The sequence below is a fragment of the Gymnoscopelus braueri genome (genome assembly GCF_963280865.1).
Source record: "Gymnoscopelus braueri genome assembly, chromosome: 20".
Lineage (NCBI taxonomy): Eukaryota > Metazoa > Chordata > Actinopteri > Myctophiformes > Myctophidae > Gymnoscopelus > Gymnoscopelus braueri.
The window spans coordinates 21,980,980-21,999,240 of NC_137622.1; positions in this window are offsets into that span (position 1 = coordinate 21,980,980).

The following is an 18,261-nucleotide window of genomic DNA, read 5'->3' on the forward strand; positions in this document are numbered from 1 at the left end:
ACTCGTTGTTGTCGAAAGATCTAAAATGGTGCTCCAGCCAAGCCAGAAACCTGTAATGCGTGCCATAGCAACAGGAAAGTGCGGACAGTGCCCCCAAAAATAGAAGCTTCATTTGACTTCTTCCCGCAGCAATTCATCATATAATTAACAACTCTAATGTTTCCTCATATTAATTAAGAATTGTGAATTTTTCAAGCTGTTTAGTTTTTCTTCACAGTTTTAATTTATCAACCTCCCACTTTGTATAGATGCTGACAAGAACAGCAGTAAGTCGCAATGGGCCTGGCTGGGTAGAAAGCGCTTTTAGCGGGCCCCCTACCCTATGACTGATTGTTGACCCTGTTCAGGTTCAGGTATGATCACACTGCCAGCGTCTTCTCCAGCACCACATCTGTTGCTTGTAATGTTGCTATACTGCTGCTAATGACTCTAAGCTGAGAAGTGAATGTGTGTGGTTTAGGATCATCACTGGTTTAATCCATTAAGACCGGGGAAAGGATCAGTGTCATTTCTTTGGCTATTCAAAAATAGCAGATATACAAGCTCATAGCGTGGCACCGAGTACTGCGTTATGAGCTTGTAGATCTGCTTCTTCTTTTTTTATCATGAAAAATTTGTGCAAATCTTTGAATATATCCATTTTTTTTTTAAGCGAATATTTGTAACTCATATCTTTGCTTCTGGGGATTCTACAAATGTCTTCTAAATCCTAACAGTTTTTTGAAAAAAACCTATGTTGCTATAATCAGTGGTCACTGGTTCTCAAAACATTTTCATGTCAAGGATCCCCCCCAAAATTATACGCATTTGGCCGTGGACCCCATCTCGAAATATTTTGTTCCAGGGACCCCCCCAGAAGATTTTAGTTAAAAATGTTTGCTTTAAAAAAGATATGTATATACATATATTCAAAGATTTGCGCACATTTTCACGATTAGAAAAAAATTGCAGATCTACAAGCTTGTAGCTATGAGCTTGTATATCTGCTATTTTTGTATAGCCAAAGAAATCTAAAATGACACAGATACTAAGTGACATTCATTTAACAACATTCTTATAAGTCCATGATAAAATTAAACACCCATCAAGTTTACTGATCTCCCATAATCCTTAATAAACACATACCGGTAAGAAATACTGCATTTTAAAATGCCCAACTAGGGACAAGAGTCGGAAACAGGCAGTAGCTATAAACTGTGTGCAGCACATAGGGTCCCTGTTCTGACCATTTTATTGTAATTATGTGAAATTGCGCCATCCCTATTAAACACACACATAATATAATGATTCTGTCTAATAATCCAAGCCAGGTTTTCAGCTAAAGAGCTTATAGAAATCATTTTCTAGCGATATCTTGAGACTTGGGAATAGGTGTAAATCTATAATGCAAGGTGACATTCTCGAGGGAAGGGCCAAGTCAAATTGTGTTTGCACGCTCCTGGCTGCTGATACTATTCCCTGTGACACTTGGGGTCAGGGCTGTTATAATTATTAAGAGGATTTTGTCGTGATTCAGTGAAATTATATCAGTCAAAAGCACAATGGGTCAAGGGCAAGTCAGGACCAATACCATCCATCTTGAGTCAATTAGGGAAAATGAATTCAATTTTCACTCAAGACAAAAACAACAAAATGAAATAAACCTTCTTATGAATGTCACTCAGTACAAAATCCCATATTTGGGAATCTAATTTGGGTGTAATTGATATTATTTTCCCCAGCTTTATTTTGTCACGTTCTCATTATCTAAAAGAAAAACAACAATAATTTGTGCATCATAGCATGAACAATTCATATGAAGTCAAGATAAACAGTAAACACACATCAAAGAGAACAAATTGTGATGTAATTGCAAGTCAGGATTTGTTAGTCAGACAAACTGAACCAAAAGTGAGGCTCTGTGTGTAGCCCGAAACCCAACTATTTTCATCTCCCACTATTATATGAAGGGTGGAATTTTAAAAGCATAGATTTAAAGGTAAGCCTAATGAAATATTGGTTTGGGTTGTGGTTGCTGAGTCAAGAAACAAAACCATTTTTGATCCTGAAGCCCGGAAATCAACATTGGTGTCATCTGCTGTGGGAGTATTTCACAAGAACAAAATTGGTAATTTTGTATCGTGTTGAGAGAGAGACGAGCAGTACATACATAATGTGATGGCATATTGTCACTATATTTTCTAGTAAGAAACTTTAAAGTGATTTGTTTAAAATGATTTACTGAATCACATGTACATTATAGCATTAATGCAGCAATGCATTATGTAGCTGATACCCCTCACTCTTTTAGCACTCTCTGCCCACAAAACGTTGTTATTTAAATGTTATTTAATGTTTTTTGGCATCTAGATGAACCGAAGGGCAATTTTTAAATGAAATGGCAAACATCTGCATGAATGTACATTAATAGGATGTTATTTTGGATACAAAAACAATAGAATATTATTATTTTTCTTTTGGTCTCCTGCAGTCTCCCATTTTGTTTGAGCACCGACCGTGACCCATGTAGAAGTACAATGGTGATATCAGCATTTGTTACAAAAACGTGAAAAAAAATGAAAAAACTACATGCAATATGAATGTGTATTAGTATTTCAGTGGATAAGTGGCACATAGTCTTCTTAGTAAATGGTGTCACTTGTTGCCAAAGGTTTTAATGTTTCACAAACCGAGAATGGACAGTGGACAATGAAACCTGAAGAGTGCTGAAAAACACTTAGAAGAGATCACTTTGCATGATTACACCCCCTTCGTCATTTTTGTACTTTTCTAAAGCCCCAGACCATACTAATAGTATACTAAAAGCCTGGATGTCAATGGTTTTTCAATGATTCGGTTTTTCCAGCAACGTTAGATTCAAAAAGTATGTGTCATGTTCACCGTGTCAACCTGCCTCATTATATGCATGAGCTGTTTGGACCAGCAAAGCTGTTTTTTGACACTTGATTACGTAATTCATGATTCCATGTCAATATCAGAATTGATGTTTACCGCTCTACCTGTGTGTCTGTCCTATCAGCGACAACATCAAAATGTTACACAGTATACACATTCAAGCCTTGTGAAGTGTGCGTACAACATATACAGTACACAATAAATGTGAAACATTTCAAATTGTATATAGCAGTACCCCTATGAAATTATAAAAACAGGTGGCACACATAATGAGTAACAGGTTAAGCGCTGGAAATCAGTATGGCGATGAAGAGGGAATACAAATATGAAATGATGAGACGACAATCTCTGTTCAACTGTAAATGGCTATATGCATAATATTGCTGTGTTGGAATGTGTGTGCATAAGACATGTGTGTGTGTGTGTGTGTGTGTGTGTGTGTGTGTGTGTGTGTGTGTGTGTGTGTGTGTGTGTGTGTGTGTGTGTGTGTGTGTGTGTGTGTGTGTGTGTGTGTGTGTGTGTGTGTGTGCGCATGAGTGTGTGTGCGCACATGTCTGTATACTGGCATGTGTCTTGCCAGAATATTTTGTGCACACACATGTATCTTGTACAAAATCTATATCAAAAACCTGCTATGAGATATAAGTATATGCTTGTAAATTAGTCATCAGTGAGAGTAGGTCAAGGTTGCTTTGAGAGAAAGCTTAAATGCTTGCCAGCGGTTATGTGTTGGTCAGTTAAAGCTATACAATATGTGTTGTCATGCCTTTGTAAGATATCCCACCAAAATCTATGAAAAAAATAAAATAAATAATGATAATAATAATGACTTTCCATGTGGTAAAATGATTTTCTTGTCATGGAATTTTACTTGAGCCATTAAATATTGAGTCTTCAAAGTAAGAATGGGTTATACTTGTCATTCATTTTATGCTGTGGTTTTGTCATATCAATACTTCACTTACTGTACAACAATTAATTATCCTACTAATCATAGAAGACCTCTTGGTTTCGGGTGAGGACAAAACGCAAGTTGAGGAAGCCCTCAATTCTGACTTGGCTCTCTGATAATTAACTGTCATTACACCTTAAAACAAAATCAATTATTTTTGGGTCCAAACATAACCTTAGTAATGCCAATGACTTCAAGGTCAGAGTTGACGATAATGTAATCTCAAGTAAAGAAGAGGTTACCTATCTGGGCTGTATTCTTGATAACAAACTGACAGGTGAAAAAAAGGTGAATCAAGAAATTCAATCAAACAACAAGAGTTTTGGGACGGGATTTCGTAAATATTCTATGCTCTGTTGATGAATTGAATACATAGGACCACAATGGAAACAAGTCTGAGGACCTTTTTCGGTTATCCTTTTAGCCTAAATGTTTTACTGTACCTTCGTGCTGTTTACATTTGTTTGACCAATTAAGTATTCAGACCTCCAACGAGGATAGGGCATTTGACACAAATTCACACTACAAATAACAAGTATTTATTATTATAGTATTATTATCATTGGAAAATAAAGAGCATTTTGCATTCATTCACCAGACCATTAATAAGGTCCAAGAACTGTATCCAACATGAATAACCATCTCTGTTCAATAAATGTACATGCCAATTATTTTTCTCCCCCCAAAAATGTCCCTAAAGGAGCTTTACAGTACCTTTTCTTTGCTCTATCTTTGCCCTCATTTAGTATTCCATATCCTATGAATTATGCATACATTTCATCTATCCATAAATGTCTCTCGCATAACTCGACCACCGTCTGACCGAATGACTTCAAACTTGGCGTGTGTTGTATCACCGAGGACACCAGGGTGTGTTGTACCGAGTGGGAATTCAGTTGAAGGGGCGGTTGTCCAGAACCGAAAATTCAAACGTCTCTGTATGTGTCTCATACAGTACTGTATATGGAGATACCTGTATCTGTGTGTGTCTGTATGAATGTATCCTTTTTATGTCCATGAATAGCGTCAAAGTAGTGACGTTGAATATGACAAGCACTATGATAAAAGGTACAGGACCAGGTACTCTGACAATGGGTACACAGTATTCTGACAACAGGCACAACGGGTAGAACAGGCATTGCATAACCAGAGGGACAAGTGTTCCCAACGGGCATCGTTCCCAGCGGCATCGTTCCCAATGGGCATCGGCCTAGCCTAGTCCTCCAAAATCTTAGTTATACATTCTATTAAAGCTATTCTATTAGAGCATAAGAAACTACACAGATTTTCATGGGTACGTTTCAAAAAGACACTAACCAAACAAAAAACATGACTTTGGAGGAGTGGTTCTTTAAGGTCAGAAATTACAACATTAATTTCACTTGAAAAGATGCCTTTATGGCTCCAATGGCACTTCTTCGATACCATAGACACACAGTAGAGTACTAAAAAATACCTTGTCGTTTGGACCCAATTTATAACTGCAGAATGTATGCTCCGAAGTATGACAGTGTAGTGTGCCAGACATAACTGATAAACAAACTGAGAACGCATCGCAACGCTAGGCGTTCTTTTCACAATGTATGCAGTAAAAATGTTACGCCCAGAGCCGGAGCTCACGTGTGTTGCTGTGTTGAGAGGCTGGATTACAGCATGTGTCGTATATGTGTATTAAGTGGAGGATATGGCTTAATCTTATCAGGTTTGATGCCATTAGTGCACAATGCAATATACAGTTTGAAAAAAGGACATGAGCGCTGTACACATCAACTTTTCCCACAGATCGCTAAATAAGTCCAGGTTGTTCCTAAAATGTACAGTACGTGTTATTGGCATTTCCCCCTCTTTCAAACACCAACCAAACACAAAACAATCACGCCATTTGTCCCTGTGGGATTTGAGTAGGTTTACACCTAGTGTCACACCCACGCAGATGGAAGCTCCGTAGCTGGGGACCGTTCTTTGTTTTAATACATCCATGGCGGGTGTTAAATTCTGTTCTTCTCTCAGACAAGACAACATAATTTATCATTTCTGTCCAATAGGTTAATTAGTTTATTAAGTCTTTGGCACAGAAGTTCACAAATACTTTCCACCTGGTCAACCACAATAAGAGTCGTGCTACAACGTTCCTAAACATTCCTATCATTACATGAATGAATGACCATTACAATTGTGAGAGCGGTACCGCAGCAAAGAAACTGACATTTCCATTTAATTTCAGCTTCTTACAGTACTTTACTCTGTATGGAATGATTAATAAGTTATCAGATGTCGTTAAATGTTACGTTTTGTTTGAAAAGGTTTAAAAAGGGCAATTTGTTTCACAAAGTCACGACAACGCTTGCCGCTGAGCTAGAAAGTCTATCAGCTTTGTACGTATGCAATCGTTCTTATCCAAAATGATGTTTTCTGCAATTAAAATGGATAAAGAGTTCATAGTTATATTAATGTGTAAAGTACTATATGACATTTCCTCCCTGGATTTAATAAAATTGGTATCATTCAGATATCAAGTTATTGGTAAAAAAAATATTTGAATGATACCCAGCCCTAGATGAGATTGTAACAAGTAGAGTCCCATTTATCCATTTCAATTTCAAATTCATTTTGAAGAGACAGCTCTGATTTAGACGTGACATTTGAGCTTTACTACAAAGATATACAGTCTTTTTGGTCTGTGAAAAGGTTGCCCGTCTGTCTACCCATCCCGTCTGTCTACACACACCCACCCTATCCGTCCGTCCATTACAGCCTTGATGCCTCAAAGTCTGCAGTACCTTCCCCATCGCCCTAGGCTGTGTACCTTACCTGAGGCCCTTTTGGCTTAACCCGTTCAATCCGGGAACGCGCCTGTGTCAATTTAGATTTTCTTTTGCTGTTCAAAAATAGCAGATATACAAGCTCATAGCGCGGCACCGAGTGCCACGATATGAGCTTGTAGATCTGCTATTTTTGGGGGGGGAAAGTGAACATATGTGCAAATCATTGAATATATATATATATACACTTTTAACTAAAATCTTTGCTTCTGGGGGTCCCTGGAACAAAATATTTCGAGATGGGGGTCCGCGGCCAAATACATATAGTTTTGGGTGGTCCTTGACATGAAAAAGTTTGAGAACCACTGATATATATAGCAACATAAGTTTTTATTTTTTAAACTGTTAGGATTTAGAAGACATTTGTAGAATTCCCAGAAGCAAAGATTTGAGTTAAAAATGTTCTTTAAAAATATACATATATATATTCAAAGATTTGCAAAACAAAATCACGATTTTTTTCCCCCCAAAAAATCAGAACTACAAGCTCGTAGCGCCGCGCTATGAGCTTGTATATCTGCTATTTTTGAATAGCCAAAGTATAAAATAATGATTAAAGTGGTTACACAGATGGCGTTCCCGGTCATAATGGGTTAAAGCTTCTGCCACAGTTCTCTTTTGAATACATACAAGCCCTCAGAGAACCAACCTCTGGCATATAGTGCAGAGGTTGATGTTCGTGACAATAGGACATGACAGGATCTGCCGGCTGTGACTCCTAAACTTGTGCGACACAGAGTCACAGAGTCTTGTACCTTGTAAGGAAGCCAATGGTTTACTGGACCGTGTCATCCTGCTGTATCTTTAACATTATGCTTAGTCCTTCTCTCAATTTCCTTCAGACAATCGCCCACGACCTGGCCCATTAGTTTTCCGTGGTAATTGGCTAATCATGAGATGATGATTATGCCAAGGATATCTGCGCTAAGCTGTCAAAACACACATATCCAACTATTACACATTTCCAGTAATTACAACACATTCTCAGAGAAAATACGCTAACAAGAACTTTGTGATCTTAACAGCACACTCAATCACCCCCCCACACACACACACGCACATATTTTTTCCTATCTGCTAACGAGCTTGATATAAGCCTACGTAGCTCTCAAGGTGTCATCTGCTGGAACATTGGGAGAACATACAGTATAGAGATTGTCAAACAGGGTGCTCATTTCAAATTGTAATTAAACTGGCCATCAGGTACCTTGAGGCTGTTTAGTCAACAGCAGGATACTAATTACTTTAAGATGACCTTTGGAATAATATCTAGTGAATTATTCATAAATGGGAAAATTGCTTCTGAGACATGCCAACGACATCCAGGGGACAGTCAAGTTTACACAGACATTTCCATGCAAAGATTTTCACTCGATATTGGTCATGAAAATTGACCAACGATGGCTGGATACAAATGTGGGAGGTTTGTCTCTGCCAGGTCAGGTAGGTTATTGTGGGCCAGCAATGTTGGGAATGCGCCAATCAGGATGGAATATGAAAAATCGGACGGAGACGTCTTGATCACTTGACCATAAAGATAATGTGTACCAATTTGCGTGATGCTTGGACAAAATTTGTAGTAGTAATATAATAAAATAATTGCTGATGTTTTGCAAAAATCAGCCTCCTGGTGGCGCTATAATAGGGCATTGTTAAAAGGGTGGCATTTATTCCCAAACGTAGTGCAAATGTGCGTGGAAAGTTTCACAGCAATCGGACGCTGCCTTCATGATTTGCAGCATTTTGTTCAAAATGTACCACTCCTACAAACTTTCAATCTTAGCCAATCAGGATGGAATATGAAAAATCTAACAGATTTGCCTTGATCACATGACTATAGAGATCATGTGTACCGATTTGCGTGAAATTTGGATAAAATGTGAAGGAGTAATATATATATATATTTTTTTTTTACATAAGTCGGCCTCCTGGTGGAGCTATAAAACACAGATGTAAACTAGAAAAAGTGCTCCTCGGAGCACAGGTCTCCGCCAGGTCAGGTACGTTATTGTGGCCTCCTGGTGGCGCTATAATAGGCCAATGTGAAAAGGGTGCCATTTCTTCTTAGGCCTTTCACGGTAATCGGACACTGCATTCATGATTTGAGGCATTTTGTTCCAAAAATGTGTTTTGCTAAATTAGACCTGCTGGTGGCGCTATAACAGGCCAATGTGAAATGGGTGGCATTTCTTTCTCGGCCTAGTGGGAATGTGCGTGTGAAATTTCACGGAAATTGCAAGCTGCGTTCATGATTTGAGGCATTTTGTTTTGGACCAATCCTGCAAACTTTGGAATCCAACCTTAGCCAATCAGGATGGAATATGGGAGATCGGGCAGATCCGGGTTGATCACATGACTATAGAGATACTGTGTACCAATTTGCATGACGTTTGGATCAAATCTGTAGGAGTAATGTCAAAAAATTGGTTTTGCATAAATCGGCCTCCTGGTGGCGCTATAACAGGCCCATGTGAAAAATTTGGGGCAGAGGTTCTGAATTGGCATCGAGGGAGTGTGTGTGCACAGTTTCGCAGCGAGCGGGCCAACGGTGCCGGAGATTAGCTGGTAACACTCGGACAGGACACACACACGGACGGACAGACGGACGGACGGACGGACGGACAGGGGGTAAAACATACTCTCTCGCCATGCCTTTCGGCCTGGCGGAGACAAAAATGCAGGCAAAGGTTTTTCCTTGACCTCTAGGGAGTGTGCATACAAAGTTTTACACAGATCGGTGCAGTTATAGGTACAATCACAAATCGGCCTGTTATAGCGCAACCATGAGACTGATTTGAAATTCTTCAAGTGGCATTTCTTTCTCGGCATAGTGAGACAGTGCGTGCAAAATTTCACGGAGATCGCATTTTGTTCAAAACGGAGTAGTCCTGCAAACTTTGGAAGCCAATCTCAGCCAATCAGGATGGAATATGAAAAATCTGAAAGACCCGTTTTGTTTCATGACTATAAGAGATACTGTGTACCAATTTGCTTGATGTTTGGACAAAGACTGTAGGTGTGTATACACCAAGGGTGCAGCTTCCTGTTCTGAAATTAAGTCCAAATAGGAAGTGAGTTCAGCTGACAGTTCATATGAATGGCCAGTAGTTTAGCTGTTTTACCCCTGCTGGTGTCAGAAAGAATTTCCCTCAGTGCAAGTGGGTGGGTTTTTGACGAACTTTAGACTTGATTTTCTTACCTTAATAAACATTGTCATAAATACTATATGCTTCCAGTCGCTAGTTTAAAGTCTTCTTTCAATCATCATGATATGCGTTTTGGTAAATTATGGTCCCATTTATCAAAACATTTACCATAAAGTAGGTTATGCTCTAGGAGGGGCGGGATGATTTGATTGACAAGCTACACAACCAATAACATTCATTCCCCGCCCCCGCTCTTGATTGACAAGCTACCCAACCAATAGCATTCATTTAGCGTTTGATTTCATTTCCGGTTGCTTTTTTGTATATATTAAAGATGGCGGATTTGAAATCGTTGAAAAATCGGCTTCATTTACGGTCTGTAGAGTCTGGGGGTGTGACTTTGTCCATCTCTTTTATACAGTCTATGGTGCACGCAGACACAGACGCACGCACGCACGCACGCACGCACGCACGCACGCACGCACGCACGCACGCACACACACACACACACACACACACACACACACACACACACACACACACACACACACACACACACACACACACACACACACACACACACACACACACACACACACACACACACACACAGTAAATACTGTATACGAATGGTAAGGAAATAACTATTCTAAGTTGATGCGATGCATTGTGCACAGTATAGAACTGAACCTCACCAGAATATTATGATGCTTTCTGTATGACAGCTGAATCAATAAACCCTATATAGCTTGTGGTAAAAATACCATGCATTCATTTGGGGTTGGTGTACATAAGAGCATTGCTCCATGAGTGGTCACCCAATGACTTTAATAGCATGACAAGTGATATTAACCATAGAGTATGCCACGGCCGGTGTAACGTCCAGATATGATCATAATTGAGCATTTATGGGAGCTTATGTAACTATGTCAACAGTGACAACATTCTCCATCGCCATTGTAAATGTATAGGGCCCTGATCATTAACAGACCTTGGTAATTGGCAGTAATTAACATTGACCTTGCCCTCAACAATATCAGCAGACTTGAACCATGCCAGAAAAAGCTCCTCTATCATTACACAACCAACTGTGACTGAAAAAGACTTTATACGAGAGATAGATTTTACAGTCATCCTATAACCACAGGATAGAATGAGAATAAAGATCCAGAGCATACACATGTATCTAATTTTGCTTTTCAAAGTCACACACTGCAGTGTAAACAGTAACCACTCCCTCTAATACCTTCCTTTGCTAAATGAATACAAAATACATCCAGTTGTTGAGAATACATCCTCATTAGCCCCCTTGCACCAAGGAGGAACATCAGAGAAACTGCTAAGACGTTAATATGGAATGTGCGATAGCTCTGCCTCTGGAGTTTATTCTCTCTGCAAATCTAAAGGTACGATCAGAAGAGCACACATTGTGCCTGACAACCCCGTTCAAGTTCACCGTGCATGCATGTTTCAGCAGGTGAGGCAGCAAAGTCCCTGATGCCGTTTCTCCATGGCATATTTATTTTCTTTTTCAGATTCTCACCAATAGCACAGAGCCTTTGCCCCACTCTTTGATATCTGTGAGATCAAACAAAAACAACACTGGTGACATTTACTGCAGTGCATGTGTGGTGTTTGTGTTTTGAATGTGTAATCACTATTCATGGGGAAGCTCGATTTGGCGATTTTGTTTCGTTTGAACACCAGATGGCCAAACTGATAAGGCTTGTGATGTCATACAGTACAATACCAGCCAGCAAAACACTGCAAGGTGTGTCATGCCATCAGCCTACTATGTAGTCTGAGTATTATTTGCTCTCTTTATCATCCAGCCATCTCATCTCTCAACCTACAGTGTTATACACAATGGTATGTGTGTCTTCCCCAATGAAATATTGTGTTGTGTGCATTATCAATGGTGTAAATGAATACAGGCAGAAAGAAAAATAACTGGAAAAAGTGCTCCTCGGAGCACAGGTCTCCGCCAGGTCAGGTACGTTATTGTGGCCTCCTGGTGGCGCTATAATAGGCCAATGTGAAAAGGGTGCCATTTCTTCTTAGGCCTTTCACGGCAATCGGACACTGCATTCATGATTTGAGGAAATTTGTTCAAAAAATTAGACCTGCTGGTGTCGCTATAACAGGCCAATGTGAAAAGGGTAGCATTTCTTCCTCGGCTTAGTGGGAATGCGTGTGCGAATTTTCACAGAAATGGCAAGCTGCGTTCATGATTTCAGGCATTTTGTTGAAAACGGAGCAATCCTGCAAAGTTTGGAAGCCAACCTTAGCCAATGAGGATGTAATATGGAAAATCGGACAGATCCGGATTGATCACATGACTATAGAGATACTGTGTACGGATTTGCATGACGGTTGGATAAAATCTGTAGGAGTAATATAAAAAATGGGTTTTGCACAAATCGGCCTACTGGTGGCGCTATAACAGGCCCATGTGAAAAAATTGGGGCAGAGGTTCTGAATTAGCATCGAGGGAGTGTGTGTGCACAGTTTGGCAGCGACCGGGCCAACGGTGCCGGAGATTAGCTGCTCACGGACGGACAGGACACACGGACGGACAGGTGCAAAACATACTCTCTCGCCATGCCTTTCGGCATGGCGGAGACAATAACCCTGCACACTCATCTGCTCCAATGTAAATTTATTGACAACGTTTCGAGCCAAGGCTCTTCATCGGGTCAAACTCGAATACAGGCAACAAAGCACAAAGTAAAATGGATGAAGTAGGCTAGTATGCACAAAAAGACAGTTGAAAGCTGTTTACACTCAACTGCACCACTAGAGGCTGTAGACTGGGGTTAGGATAATGGTTCAAGTGAGCATGAAATATGAGCGCCCCTAGCGAATGCGTTGTGTTGTTGTGAGGAAATGCTCATCATATCGAGACATACCGCGCACTGCCGTGTGCCTTGCCCATTTGACATGCATTTTTCATGGCTGTATCTATATAAATGACACCTATGTATATATCTACCTGTATGTCTGTCTATGTAGCTGTTCACATGCATATATACACTTAATTATCTCACACATAAACCACTTTCAACCTCACATCCCTATTTTGGGCAGGCAAAATCTTTCAGAAAGCTTAGTTTGTTTTCTTCTAAAATAGCAGATCTACAAGCACTAAACGGGTTGCGATGCGTTGTGAGCTTGATATTGTTGCCATGCAACGCTGTCGTATGATGAGGCATAACATAGGGCTTAAGTGGTTAATCCCCATCACCACAGCAGGGTTATTCTGAACAGAGTCAACCTTTACTTTCAAGAGCATCTTTGGAACAATGACAGTGACAAGTCAAAGAAAGAAACACCAGGGAAAATCAATATTGCAATTATGCGTGCAGATAATGGACACAAGGTGTTATTTAAAGTGACCAAAAAGAAGAGCTGACATAAAACCAATTCAAATTCCGCAATCATTTCAGTTTCTCACATCTGACTTTTTTGTTTGTTTCTTTTGCATGGATTTAATGTCACTCGAAAAATGAATAGTGTTTCTCTTGCCTCTCCTCTATCCAATTGGCATACATCTAATTGTTCCCTTGTTCCTTATGTTTGCATACTCTCATCAACTTAAACTCGATGAGCTATGATTGTTTTATCAGGAACACAAACCTCGACAAAACAAGCAGCAATTAAAGTCAAGAGATTAGCTAATTGGGATCTCAAGCATTTTGAATGAAAACATGTGCTTCTGCATGATAGACTAAAACAGACGCGCGAGCACACACACATACAGTACACACACACACAAACAGCACACAATGCACACAATGCACACAATGCACGCACGCATCTCGTGCTTTGCTTAAAAGAGGTCACCTCCAAACCCTGTCAAGCAGGTGGGTCAGAGATCTGGGTTTGATAACTGGAGGGAGTTAGAGAGCAGCCATTTGACAAGCAAGACAATGCTCTGACAGCACTCATTGAGCCATGATTAATGACTGACATCCCCATTGCCTGTCTCATAGAGAATGCAAATGCAACGCCGAGAGGAAATTACCCTAATATGTCCTGTAATTGGATGCAGGAAGTATCACATAGAGCAAAGATGTAATGAGGCTGTTGGCCGCTGGAACAAGCCTCTGTTACGGCGGGCACCAATGAGCTGATGAGGATATTGTTGTAGTGTGATAGGAATGACCCCCAACAAACCTGTCTCATTTGTGCTAATGCTCTGACATTTAGTGAAGACTAGTCCAAGGAAGCACGAGCTGAGTCAATGTATGATGCCTCCAGTTGAAACGCTCTGCAGCTAACCAAATCCCACTGTGTAAAAGTAATTTGCTTATTTCTGACTTGTTTAGAGCAGAGGCTTCATAACCCATCAGCAGTCCCAATGCAGACAGTTAATCACTACATTTGAAAATCTTTACTATTAGAAATGTTAAGTTATCTCACAAAATCCAAGAAAGCAAGTTGTGGTCAAGTTCACACTACATTATCCACTCGCCAAAATTTTTCGGAGCTCGCAGAGCAAAGCCCCAGATCAGAGGCAATATGGCGTTCGCTCCCCGAGGTTTTCATCGCTACGTGTGAACTGTTCAAAGACACGACCCTAGCACGATCTGAGCTCTCGCAGATGCATCTAGCATGCTAGATGTCTGGACCGGTTGGCGATTCCTAATCCTGTATGAAATGTGTTGTGACCACAGAGACAGACAGAGATAGATAAGGTCTATACACTAGTTAGCAGTATGCTATTTAATGTGTCTGAGTCTGAGTGTGTGTGTGTGTGTGTGTGTGTGCGTGTGTGTGTGTGCGTGTGTGTGTGTGTGTGTGTGTGTGTGTGTGTGTGTGTGTGTGTGTGTGTGTGTGTGTGTGTGTGTGTGTGTGTGTGTGTGTGTGTGTGTGTGTGTGTGTGTGTGTGTGTGTGTGAACAGAGAGAGAGAGAGAGACAGAGCGAGAGAGAGACATCAAGAAATGATTTAGAACAATAGCGTTCCGTCTCCTGTATGGTATCACATAATATCCCAAACAGACTTTTCGGGGATGTGTCGTGGTGAAAGATCTTGTAGTGTGTGACCCCCTGACGCTGATCAGTCATATGGTCTGGAAACCATGACTCAAGACACCCGATTTACAAGACAGAAAGTAGTACAGTATAGTGTGAACTGTACAGCGATCTAACGACTCTCAAAGTCATGCAGTGTGTGTCTGCCATCGGTTGACTGGACAACAAATCTTGTCTTTTAGATAAAGTTTTCATCAAGGTTTAACACTGAGCAGGTGCTCATTTCAAACAGCTGGCCTCAGGTTTTAATGAATATTCATAACAGATATCATATACGGTCATTTGTCATTTGAGTCTTTTGACTACATTAACCACATGTTCACTCTATCTGCCTTCTCAAGGACACTGGGTTCATGCGAGGGATTTATTAAACAAAACGTTCAAGTTCAAGACATGAATCTAAAAGGGTTTTATGATGTATTGTCAAATCGGACCCAATTTGCGAGTGTTCATTTTTGCCTGCCTAACTTCTTTAACAATACTATCCGGGACTCTGCATAAGCTAATCTCCATGCATCGATATGTCAAAAACACACCATCACTGTAGCCCTTCAAGTTCATTTGAGTTCATTTTAGCTGTCCACATGGATTGAAGATGTCTGCCGTGTTCTCTCACAACGTGCAGGTTAGGTAATAACCTAGTCTCTTTTATGAAGCCAACATCCCAGACTATTTATTTGAGCAACAGCAGATCAGCTAAAGAAAAAAATAAGAAAAAGTAATTTCTTGGAATTAAAGGCTCGTTTGAAGAGGAACATTTCAAATTCCACTCCCCATAAAATTTGGCATCCTAGGGGGCAGGCGCTGCAAACAGCTGATTTCAATATTTTGGATGTACTGCTCAAAATAAGAGTTAAGCACCTATGCAGCTTAAGTCAGAACATACAGTAAATAGCTCTGGAAATATCCTGACTTACCTCAAGAACTTACACACGTGTGACTTAAGTCAGCCAACTCTATATCACAGCCAAACAGCCAAAAAAGAAATCAGTATGACTAAAAGTATGTTATTGAAGAACTTATGGCTATGAGTCATGACTTATAAGCAGAATTTACATGCAATTTAAATCAGCAAAATCTTTATCACAGGAAGTTAGGACAGAGAAGATGCATAAGTATGAAGTACTTAATACAATTTCTAAAGCACCCCAATATTGCCGGTGTTCAAATACTGCATTTGTTCTAAATGTTGATTCCTTTGTCAAGTCATATTTCTATACCCATAGCCCTGAACTGTAAGCTATCATTCACAATAGCTTTTGCTTTATAGAAAGGGGATGAGCTCTTTTAGAGGAAATAACTATGAGCTTTGTGGTCAAATATCTCAAATGTCAACTTCTGACAAAACAAAGCTCGTTTCTTAAAATGATTTCACAAAGACTTCAGTTGTTAATTTCACTTGGTTGGCAGTACCTGCAAGCGTGTGTAAAATGGGGCCAAAATTGAGATCAACAACAACAAAAACATGCCTCGCAACAGAAGGTCACAACAGACAAAACTTCAAAATAAATTTCACTCATCATTTGTCTTTGATCACCTCATTCATCATCAAACTATGAAAGTGACTGAAAACACCAAAATGTTGTCACAAAGCGACCTTTGGGAGAGAAAACCAACAAATACATGAATAAAAATCACAGTAAAGTGGGACGTTTTATTACACTCTCCCCGTAGTGGGAATACATGTCAAACATGATGATTGCTTTGAAGACCGCAGCAATTCCAAGGATAAACACTTCCTGAAAAATAGAAAGATTAAGTGATGAGCAAATTAGATATTCTGTATGCACTATGCAAACAGGCAGGCCAAAATGGTCCCTTTTGAAGCTAACAAAATGTGTGATTATGTAATAGATACCGAACCATCACACAACAATTTACAATTAGAATGCAGATGGCAGACAGGTCTAAAACTGAAAGGGACAATGTGGAAATTAACCTATTAAAACCGGGAACGCATCTGTGTAACCACTTTAACCATTATTTTATACCTGGGCTATTCAAAAAGCAGTTATAGCAGATATACAAGCTCATAGATCTGCTATTTTTGAAAAATCTTGAAAATGTGTGCAAATCTTTGAATATATAACATTTTTAACTCAAATCTTTGCTTCTTGGGGGTCCCTGGAAAAACATATTTTGGGGACCCTGTGGGCCCTTGACATGAAAAGGTTTGAGAACCACTATACGATAATAGCAACATAAGTTTTTTCAAAAAACTGTTAGGATTTAGAAGACATTTGTAGAATCCCCAGAAGCAATGATTTGAGTTACAAAATGTTCGCTTTAAAAAAGTATATATTCAAAGATTTGCAAAAAAAATCATGATTTTTCAAAAAATAGCCAAAGTATAAGATAATGGTTAAAGTGGTTAAAATCTAAAATGACTGATACTTTCCCGGTCTTAATGGGTTACTTATGGGGGAGGGGGGGGCACAAAACACATTTTGTGTGCAAAACACTGGGGCAGGTCTATACAATTCCATTTATGAAAAGGAACGAGGGAATGAGAAGATTTGAGCTTTTCCTGTGATATGATGAAAGTCATAGCATGTGAACAAACATTTCTTTCCAGGTGGTTTGAGTGATTTCCTAATCCCCCGGTAGCAAGATGATTGCAGTGCAAGGTCAGCTTGAAGGCTTAGACTGATTGAGTGCTGTCTGTGGTTCCGGGCCCACTGGAATCTCTGATGACACTACAATCTAGATGGACAGCTGCTCAACAATCACCATTCTCTTTAGAGTTCTTCCACAGTTGAACCAAGTCTTGCCATCTCTTGTTTATTTGACTTATTTTACTTTTTATTTTTCTACTTTCTTGTCACGCACGGGAACGCATCTACATAAACATTTTTCTGAAACACTTATGTTGCTATAATATCAGTTCTCAAACTTTTTCGTGTCAAGGACCCCCAAAATTTTATGTATTTGGCCGCGGACACCCCATCTGAAAATATTTTGTTCCAGGGACCCCCAGAAGCAAAGATTTGAGTTACAAATGCGCACATTTTCATGATTTTTTAAATCTACAAGCTCATGGCACTATGAGCCTGTATATCTGCTATTTTTTAATAGCCAACGTACGAAATAATGGTTTAAGTGGGTACACAGATGCGTTCCCGGTCTTAATGGCTTAACGACATATGTATTATTATTGATGTGATTGGTTTGGCTGAATTTTGGTTAATAAAAAGTATAGGGATGATCACTTTCAATTATTTCACAGATCGAGTGATTTCTGGTGTGTGGAAAGAAAATATTTTAAGAATCCACAGGTTATAAAATTCTCAGAGTTAATTTATCCATTTGTAACTCCATTTGTTTTTAAGTTCACAATTGTGAAGGCCGTCACACGTCATCTTCAGGTCATTGTTTTTGTCCAGTGACATTTCTTGTTTTTGGAGAGATCCG